Source organism: Pezoporus occidentalis, unplaced genomic scaffold (assembly GCF_034315485.1).
Source record: "Pezoporus occidentalis ecotype Australia unplaced genomic scaffold, CSIRO_AGI_Poc_V1 ctg174, whole genome shotgun sequence".
NCBI lineage: Eukaryota > Metazoa > Chordata > Aves > Psittaciformes > Psittacidae > Pezoporus > Pezoporus occidentalis.
In genome coordinates, this window is record NW_026913576.1 from 1214577 (window position 1) to 1225284 (window position 10708).

Below are 10708 nucleotides of genomic sequence, written 5' to 3' on the forward strand. Positions count from 1 at the left end.
ATCTCTAACACCTGCTTGGCTTTAAATATGTGAATAGAATAGTGACTTTGATGGGAAAATCCAGATGCTTACATTTGAGTATGCTTTAAAATGTTTTGCTAAATCAGAGCCTAAGGACAAAGAAAACAGTTCCAAAAGTGCATCATCAGTAGAGAGCCATTGCCTACAACCTAAAATGAACTCAGAACATTTTAGCTCAGCTATTTATTTACTTTAATATTCACATATAACTGTAAATCCTGCAGTGAGAATTACTGCAATGATGATACACAAGAACAGTCTCATGATACTTTCTGCACATGTAATAGTGGAAATCTCACAAGAGACTATGATCTTGAAAGATTTTTAGCCTAATTTCTAAATGAAAATGCTTTGTTGTGCCTTTGGATTAGCTTCAGAAATTTTGGATATCTCCTTCTGAGGTTCACCAACCAGTGCTAATGCAATGATCAGAGTTTCAGTTTCAAGTGTTTACTAAAAAGACAGAAGACTCTCCTTGGGGCAAGTTGGGGGGAACAAATCCACCGATTCACCAGCATCAAGTAGTTTGCATCAAGGAAAACCAAATATTTTTCATGTTGCACTCAATTTCTCAGTCACCACTGACATTTCCCTACCACTCCCCGTCAGTTTCACACTGAGGATGTGCTATGAGGCTGAGTGGGGACATGCAAATCATGCATACATCCCTGGGAAAATGCTTGGCAAATCTGGCTCTTCAGTTTTGCATTCACCTGCCAAAAAATATTCCCTCATCACCCAAGCCCTCCCTCTGCCATGCCTAATTTAATTTCAAAAGTCAGAAGCTTAACAGGGACATAAGCTTCCTAAACATGCTGTCATCTAACAAGGAATGTGAATTCAAACCTTATAATTATGATTTTCCTTAGGTACAGAAAAGACTATGCAATCTTCTAGATATTCTTGTCCGCACGTGCTAATACAATGACAGGCTTCACATGCCTGGTGGGGACTTTTTCCCCAAAAAAAGGACACATCTAGAGTTTTTTCACAGCCCTGCCTTGCCAACAAGACATGAGGCTTTTGTCTCTGATGCCAGTGGTTCTGAGTTGTATAAATATTCCACATTTCAGGGCAACAAGAAGCTGAATGATTCTGTAGAGAGCTTAGGGCAAATGAGAGTTACTGACCTGATATTTCTATAACTCAGTTATTTCATCTCTCAAAGGGGACCTGCATGCACTGAATTTTGTTTTTTTAAGTAAAAATAAATCACTCCCTTTCAAAGGCATCCCCTCTGCACCTTCCTTCTCTTCAACTCCTTAAGACCTTAGGGACATGCATTTTATGTGTGTGAATATATATGTGCATGTCTGGGAAATACAAAAAAAGGAAATGATAGAGAGAACATTCATTTTCATCGGTAATTTTGAAGCAGCTTGTGAGACTGGACCATCTTCTTTAAGAGCAACCATTTTGTGCCTTTTTTTAGCTCTGGTGAGGAATTCTTGCCTAAAGTGAGACTTAAGTATTTGCCAATAGCTCACAGTAAATACTTTTTTTGGTCTTTTTGTACTCCTATGATGACTGGCCTTCTTTCCCCTTCAGTAATCACTGTCTAAAAAAAGAAAACCTCCAGGCGCACTTCACTTCTGTCCCTTCCCCCTGGCAGAATGCCCAGCCTCAGTGTGATGCTTTTAAACCCTTCCCCCCACAGACACAAGGTTTCCACCACATTATTATCCTGCACAGCAGAGGAGGGGAGGCAGGGCTGTGGGATATGATACGGTTCAAGGAGAGCTAGATGGAGACTGCTCTTAAGGGTACTTAACGCTTTTCATTCTGTATGTGTGCACATACCCTTATGCATGTGCACATATGGACACATACCCGCACAAGAGATCTTTCGGCACAGCGTATTTCGTAGTTGCCTTGGTTAAGAGGATTCTGCCATAAGGAAAACGTAATGAATATACAATGAGCTCAGATTGCCAGGCAGCCTAAAGTGCATGTGTGTGTGTCATGTGCACATGCAAGTGTGCTGGTTTAATGAAAATTCAGCAGTAGTTCCACCAAGCTGAGAATAGCAGCCAAAAAAAGAAACAATAAAGAGCCTTTCTATTGTTGTGCAGTGGGCAAGTTCTCAGATAATCGTTCTAGATGTGATTCTCCGCACAGGGAAGCTATTGGGAATTAGCATGATGCCAGACAATTTGGGATCCTATCATGGCTAAACAGGGCTATCATCATCTTAAACAGTGCCACAGATGATAGGTGACCAGCAGACGAAGGCTGCATTATTCAAGGCATTTGGATGGATAAATTAAACTCGGATTTACTTTTACTGTGAGGAATCCTTTCAGTGCTGTAGCTTTATCAGTCACCCAGAGAATCAATATGGTTTTGCTATATCACTTTTACCACTGCAGTAAGGCAAAGATCTTTTGTGATAAACTGTAGTTTATTTTTTTTCATTCTTGTTCCCAAGTGAGCAGTCCACACAAGTCATTCAAAGCTAAGTGTCTTGCTTGCTTCCTTGCAGCCTAGTTCTAGTTTTCTGGGTATTAGCTCAAAGAAATTGCCCAGAAAAGCTAAATAAGATTGTGTTCTCCTTGAGCTGATGGTAATAGCATAAAACAATTGAGCCTGATATTTTTATTTTAACTTGCTCATAGCACAGTTTCAATAGAGAACAAAATAAACATAGAGACAAGTGTATCTAACTAGAATTAAGATAACCTGTGAAATGTCAACTAGATGAGAAGATATTGTTCTACTGCTTATCCAGGGAAATGCTGAGGCTGTGGTCAATGACACCACATGTTCAGTAGCAGTACTGGTTTAAACTGTCCCTCCCGCCTGCTCCCAGCTGCTTGTTCCTGTTTCCATCACCACAGCCATTTGCAGGCCTGCACCATGAACCAAATTGGAAAACTGATCCAATTAAAAAAAAAAAAAAAAAAAAGGCAAAATCAAACAATAAAGATGGGAGCAGAGAGACAAAATCAACTGCTAAGGCCAGAAATGACACTAATTACTTTTTATCATCAAATCACAGTCTCAGGCTACATTTCCATGTGGCTTTTAGATGCTGTGTAAGATAATGTCATACCGCACAAGATGACTCCTTACACAAACAGCTATGATCCCTTCATTTGTGCCACCTTAGCTTTTTTGCAGTTGTGCTGTGAGCTGCATCAGAGAAAGGATCTTCCTTGAAAGGCTGTTTTTTATATTTTTTACGGTTTCGGTTGGGTTTTGTTTGTTTGCTTGTTTGCTTGGTTTTTCCTGGAAACAAGGCAGTGGGTTAGTTGGTTTAAGTAGATGGTTTGGGAGGCCTGGTTAGTGTGCAACCACACAAGTGAAAGGAGTTATGTGCTGACAGGGGGGAAGAAAAGCAACTAGGGTGGAGGAAGGAGGTCCTCCTTCCGAGGTAGAGAAGGGAGTTGGAGAAAAGGGAGGATGAAGAGCTGCCACCAGTGGAAGCTTCCCGAGCAACCTCAGCCCCAACATGTGTTTTCTTCACGCATAAATACAGCTGCAGCCACAGTGCTCTTCTGAAGCCATTTCACTGCTCAGGCAAGCCAAGCCCTTATGAAACCTTTTGACACAGGCAAATCTACCATTGAATTCAATTCCTCCCTATATTAAGACAAGATCAATAACAAAACTAAGACTTGAACTTCGGGAGAGCTGAGATACTGCTTGTTACTGCTTCATGTGGTGTAAGGATAGTGTTTCCGAAATCATCCAGCACAGCCTTGGGGCTGAGCCAATTATCAGCAAACCAGGGGAAAAACCTGACCACACCTTTTACATTTGGAGCTGCCTTCATTCAGATAACTAGCTTGTGTAAAGCGAGGGTAGAAAGTAATGTTGACACTGCGCACAGTCAATCAAATCTTGCAGCTAAACAAGGATGCCTTGGGCAAGACCTAGTCGACCCAGATTTCAGGACTGTGTAAATACTCTAATCCCGTTTATCTGCTACTTCTCTCAGGGAAAAGCAAATCTTCCATGGACTCTCAAAGATGCTCTCCTCTTTGCTAGTTACATTTGGTCAGCTGAGGAACAGAGACAGAGCCATTTCTGTGGCTAGTTGCCAACAGCTTGAATTCCAAATACGAACTGCAGCAAGCTGCTTGCAAAAGGGTATGAGAGAGGTGACTGTGTCAGGTAATTTTAAGAATGAGTGCATTTGGGATTAAAAAAAAAAAAAAAGAAAAACCAACCAAACAAAAAACACACCAAAATCTGCTCTCACACATCCTGAGCACAAAGCAAAAACTAAATTCCCTGTGTCAGTGACCTCAGGGCCCAAAGAGCATCTCAAAAAGCATTTAACTTTAGCTGAAGATCCCATTCCCTCTAAAACAGATCTAAAACAAAGACAGATTACAATTACAGGGACTCAGATGTCCACAGAAGTGCCTAGTCACAAGCAGCACCTGTGATCCTCACTGCAAATCTATTATTTATTTAAACATTCTTTTTTCATTATATCTACTGTTGCTATCACAGATCCTAAGCAGCTATGTGGAACAGCATTGACTTAGCATAGAAAGGAGGGCCTGTGAAATTAAGACCAGCAACAAAATGACCCATGTACTACTAAAACGCAAAAGGCTGAACCCTTCTGCAAGAGACATGCACTTAGAATGTTAAATAAAGATTGTCCCTCATCTGCAGTAAAATTCCCCTCCTGCAGCCTGCCTGCCATGAGGGTCCTGCTCGGGCCGGGGGAGCGAGCTGCCTGCTCTCCTCTGGTGGGAAGCAGTGCAGGTTTAGCAGCCCTTCAGGCAAGGAAGGGGGGAGGCAGGAGGCCCAGAAATTCAAGCCAGCTCCTTTCAGTTCAAACTCCCGAGCATTGTCCCCCTTTTCCATAACAAACAGTGCTTGTAGCTGCTCCACTAAAATGCAGATGTTAAATATCCTTTTTTTCCTTTTTTTTTCCCTAATTTTCTTCCAGAACTCAAAAGGGTCTGGCAAACCAGTGTAACACTACCCTGGTTTAGATTGTGCGAAGTATGTTTACCAAGGCTGAAAGGAATTTAGTACATACTCCCTCCCCCAGGATCTGCAGGGCTTGAGAAGGACTGAACCAGGCAGGGAAAGAACTAGGGAGTTAAGAAAAAGAGCTACAAAGCAGGCAATTCTGTTTAACACACGTCCTTTTATTTTATTCTTTAACGCCTGTACTAAAGCATGCAAGACATAGCAAAAGAACAGGGTTTTTTTGTTTAAATCAGTTCCCTGAATAGATATTGCCATTGCTGTTTAAAAAATACTTGATTTGTTCAAATTCTACATCCATACCCCAAAAAAGTATAGGCAGGGAATAGATTTTACTTTTAAATAGGGGAGTGCTTTTCTTATTTTTTTAAGCCCAAACAATTGAAACTGCTTGATTAATGCTGTAGCCACAAACAGCCCTATCAGTGCAACAGAAAGGTGCCACAAAGTGAGGCAGGGATGCCAACAAATAGCCGTGGGACAAGAGACAGGAGGCCTGTGATTCAGAGTCTCCATAGACCAGATGAATTCTCCCTCAGAAGTACTTGTCTCCATCAATTATAGATGGAGCTTGGCCAATCACCCAAGCTTAGACACCTGACTCTTTGCTGTCTGGCAGCTGGAAGCAGTAGTGGAGGGTAAATGATAGTTTTAGGAGGCATTTCGAAGTTTTACACATCTATGGAAGATAGCTATTCAGACATTCTGCATGGTGCAAGGCCTTGATCTCACTGGGCAAAATATGTCTTTCTCTTCAAAGTAGTCATGGAACTAAGTGTCCAGAAAATGCTCTGCATCTTTGCATAATAAAATCCTAAATCTCAATAGTGAAAATAAAAATAAATGAATTTACAGCCATGCTGGAATTTTTCTTGATACAGACTTCACAGATACAAACTGAGACTTTTTTTTTTTGCATGGTAGGGGCACATTCCTGACAGACTGGAATATTATGTTCTGTGTTGGAGAAATCTGACTGCACACTTGAGCACAATTATCATTGATTCGTCAGAAGAGCTACTTGTGCTGCAGCTGAAAGAACTGGTTATAGAGTTGGGTACTTTGACTATACTGGTGGCAGGGTGCTAAGACATGAACTGTGTTTGTTTGCAGGTGGTCATGCTGTTTTAACTACTGGGCCTGCTTGTTACAGTGAAATTCAATCTACAAGTTCTTCTGTGGAGAGAAATAGGCTGTTCCATCTGCCTTATTTTAGACATCTAAAACTGAGATGAATCACTTCCTGAAAGTGTCTCTATCTCTCCATGAAGTGCACAGAGTGTCTTAGACAAGGGTTACGAACAGAAGTACATAAGAAAAAAAATCCTTCCTCTACCATTGCTTTTTCCTGCTGTGGAAAACTATTGTGAATACTCCATTGCATTTATGCAATAGCTATAACATTTGCTATAACTCATGTTACTAACACACCACAGTCGCTCCAAGTGAATCATCATCATCACAAGACTAACTTTTGCACCCAAATCTAGTGATAATTTGTGCTTCAGCCAAGCAAGACCTTTATCATACTCTCACCAGATTCCCTTCTGCAGGTGCACATTTACCAGCCTTAGCTAGTGAGCAGTGAGCAACATGTATTTAACTATAGAGGAATAAATAATGCATATAAATCCTTTCTGTGACCACTCAAGCCACATTTTCAACAGATGTGTAGGAAGTTACATTCACCCTGTCCTTCCTTCTTCACTTTCAATGTAGCATGCATGAAATACAGGAAGGAGAATTACAGATTATACACTGAAATTCCCTCAGATCTTAAGTTTGCTACCTGCTGCAGTTACAGGAATAATGCTGTTGTCAGTTATATTCCTCCAACCTAGAAAACAGAAACGATACCATATATGTGAAGAATTACAGTTAGCAGACCCAAATAAAACATGACACAAGTGACAGACCTTTAAATATGATCAGCTTGAATCATTTCAGGCCAGCAGGCCAATGAATTAGGTGTCCAAAAAGTACTTAGGCAAGCAGGACAATAATGTTGATTGGGATCCCAATATTCTCTCACCATCTATAAAATAAATGCAAACAACAGCAATAGCCAGAAAGATGGAAAATTTTGCTCGCAGGTATTCTGTTAATAGTAGGATAAAGAATTAATAATAATTAATAACCAAGGCATAGTATCTGTACAAATGATTTGCTCAGTGATATTTATAGAGTAACACTTTCAGAACTTTCAAAGCACCCCCATTTTTGAAAATAGAAGCACTTTGTTACCTTTCAAGTCAATGAATGTTTTCTGGCTCACTACCTTTAATCTGAAAACTTCTTTTCCAGACATCACAGCCCAAATGTGCAAAGACAGAAAATACATGACTCTTTTGCATTGCATCTAGAACAACAAACAAAAAAATGATTCAGGGGTGGTTGCCACCTCAGTAATAACCATGTGCAACCTTTTGTTGTGTTAATAATAGTCAAACATGGAAAAACATGTCAAAAAAAAAGCTAAAGTTCTCAGAGACACTCTGAGGTCTTGGAGTTTTTTACTCTTTCTGTTTCAGCATGGCATGCATTGTCTTTTTAGCCCTGTGATTATCTTTGCCTCATTGTCTACCTCAGGAAAAGATATCATTTACATTGCCACCTTTGTGACTCTTTAGATATCAGATAACCTACTTAGTGCTGGCTCTCCAGATGTTGAGAAATTTGGACTTCACTGTCCTGTGAGCCTTTTGTGGCAATGCACCTACTGTCAGAAAGGATTTTTTCCCCCTTCACCTCTCATAGTAGATAAGATTTACTGAAAAACATGCCAGTAAGACATAAGGCAGGCAAAAGTAGCACAACTGCTACTGCACTGTACTGTTCTTTTTCCCTCTCCCTCTCTCCAGAGATCCCCTGCCTTAGTTTTTCTCCATCATTGCACTAGATTTATTGCTCCAGTAAATTTCTGCAAAAGGTAAAAAGGAAGATACTTTAAGACCCTGGGGACTACCAGCATGGATCCCCAGACCAGCCAGCCCTCCACTGAAACAAGCATTCCAGAGCTTTCAGTTGTTTCACCAGCACTAAGCCAGAGCAACTGGAATGAACAATAGAGGGGTTGGAGGACAGATGAGAAGGAAGAAGATTGCATTGTTGGAAGAGTAAGATGGAAGAAAACTCTGGAAAGGGATGGGAAGCAGGGCTGGGGATATTCATGGCCCCAAGGGACATGTGAATAACAGCAGGAGGAGCAAAGAAGGAGTGAGGCAAAGGTTCAGAGCTCTGCTAGTGAACAGTGTGCCTATAAGGGGCCTGCTCACCTTTGGGGAGCAAAATAGTGTTGCCCTGTCTATTATATCTTTTGTCTGACTTTGAATTAAAGTGAAACATTATATCTCTCTTTTCAGATATTATTTAGCTTGGCTATGTGCTGTAGTGGAATGCAGTGCATGACTGCTTTACCCCTTTCACTACAGTAATTTGCACACTGAAAGAAAGAGAGGTGTAGAGATCCTGTGAGATGGGCCATGGAAATGTCATACCATGTTCAAAACTTTACTTAGCACCACTGTGTGCTTCGTTTAAAATCTGATAAACCCCATTCTCACATTGCACTTTATTTAAATCTGACACTCCAGTTACCTGGAGCAAGTGCTTTGATGAAGAGAAACTTGGAGGGTAATCCACCAGGACACATTAAGCTGTTACAAGTCATAAAACATCTGCACCCAATGGCAAGCTATAAAGCTGAATGGATAAAGCTATTAAATGCATAGCATTGCTGGGCTGAATTCTTCCCCCTGTGAGCACACTCAGCTGGTTCACACACAAAAGGTTTTATCATGATGGTATCATGAGCAGCTCATATGATTATAATTTCCAGTAGGGAAGACTGCTAGCAAGAGCTGATTTAGGACAAATTCGCATGCTTCTGGTGAGCACAAGAGTATATAAGATTCCTCCAGTATTTACTGAGCATATGATATGTCTTTTCCCATTCCCATGATATGTCTTCTCACATCATATCTGCTATATAACTTTATAAAATTATGAAAACACCAAGAATAAGCTAAATTTAAAAAATACTCAAGCGGAACAGAAGAAGCCAGTAATGCAAGAAAATGGTATATTTCAGAAGCCATGGTGCTTCTGAGCCCTTTTTGTTACATTCCTACTTCTGTGCACAGAAATGAACGGAGGAGAAGTGATGACACTCAGTTCAGCTCTTCTCTGAAGTCCAGCAGAGCCACCAGCAACCTGCCTGGGATCAAGGAAAGCACACCCTGGTTAGCAATGACTAGGTAGAGCACAGTATGAAAGGGTCCTGCTCTCTTTATATCCAAACACTTTTACCATCTTTGCTGGCTGAGACTAAGAGATTGACATAGGTTTCTTTCCAACAGCCTTCACACAGTATCAAACAGTATGCTAGAGATTGGAAGGGACCTCGAAAGATCATCTAGTCCAATCCCCCTGCCGGAGCAGGAACACCTAGATAAGGTTACACAGGAATGTGTCCAGGCGGGTTTTGAATGTCTCCAGGGAAGGAGACTCCACAACCTCCCTGGGCAGCCTGTTCCAGTGTTCCGTCACCCTCACTGAGAAGAAGTTTCTTCTCAAGTTTAAGTGGAACCTCTTGTGTTCCAGTTTGTACCCATTACCCCTTGTCCTATCATTGTTTGCCACTGAGTAGAGCCTGGCTCCATCCTCGTGACACTCCCCCTTTATATATTTATAGACACTTATAAGGTCACCCCTCAGTCTCCTCTTCTCCAAACTATAGAGACCCAGCTCCCTCAGTCTTTCCTCATAAGGGAGATGCTCCACTCCCTTAATCATCTTAGTTGCCCTTCGCTGGACTCTCTCCAGCAGCTCCCTGTCCTTCTTGAACTGAGGGGCCCAGAACTGGACACAATATTCCAGATGCGGTCTCACCAGGGCAGAGTAGAGGGGAAGGAGGACCTCTCTCGACCTACTAACCACCCCTCTTCTAATACACCCCAGGATGCCATTGGCCTTCTTGGCCACAAAGGCACAGTGTTGGCTCATGGTCATCCTGTCGTCCACTAGGACCCCCAGGTCCCTCTCCCCTACACTGCTCTCTAACAGGTCGTTCCCCAACCTATACTGGAACCTGGGGTTGTTCCTGCCCAGATGCAGGACTCTACACTTTCCCTTGTTATATTTCATCAAGTTACTCCCTGCCCAACTCTCCAGCCTGTCCAGGTCTCGCTGGATGGCAGCACAGCCTTCTGGCGTGTCAGACATGAAGTCGCCCACTCAAGTATAATTCCAAGAGGCCCTATTTAGTTTTTTAAGGGGGAGCTCAAAGCATGCTCAAAGTTGAAGGAGCAGAGTCATTGTCTGTATGGTCTCAGAGAGTCCTACTGATTTTGTCCAAGAGAGATGACCTTGTATTCAATCCACTCATCTTTTTCTAACACTGTCATCCAACATAGAATCCACTCAGTGGGAACCACACTCATTAAAATGTGTAATAATCTTTTCCTGGTCCAACAACCACCAATTTTTCCTATTTTCTGTGTGTGGACTGCCATTCTCCACACAGGAAACAAGTTCTTGTTGCCACAGGGTTCATAGAGTACAACCAACCGGTATCTTCACCATTTTTTTCCACTCAGAACAAATACATTACTTGCCAGACAGATTCTCCAAGCAAAATCTTGGTGAGTCAACTGAAATTCCGTTTCCATAAATCAAAATTCCTTTAATCTTTACCAGTGACAATTTTTTGACACTGAAGATTAATTTCCTCTAC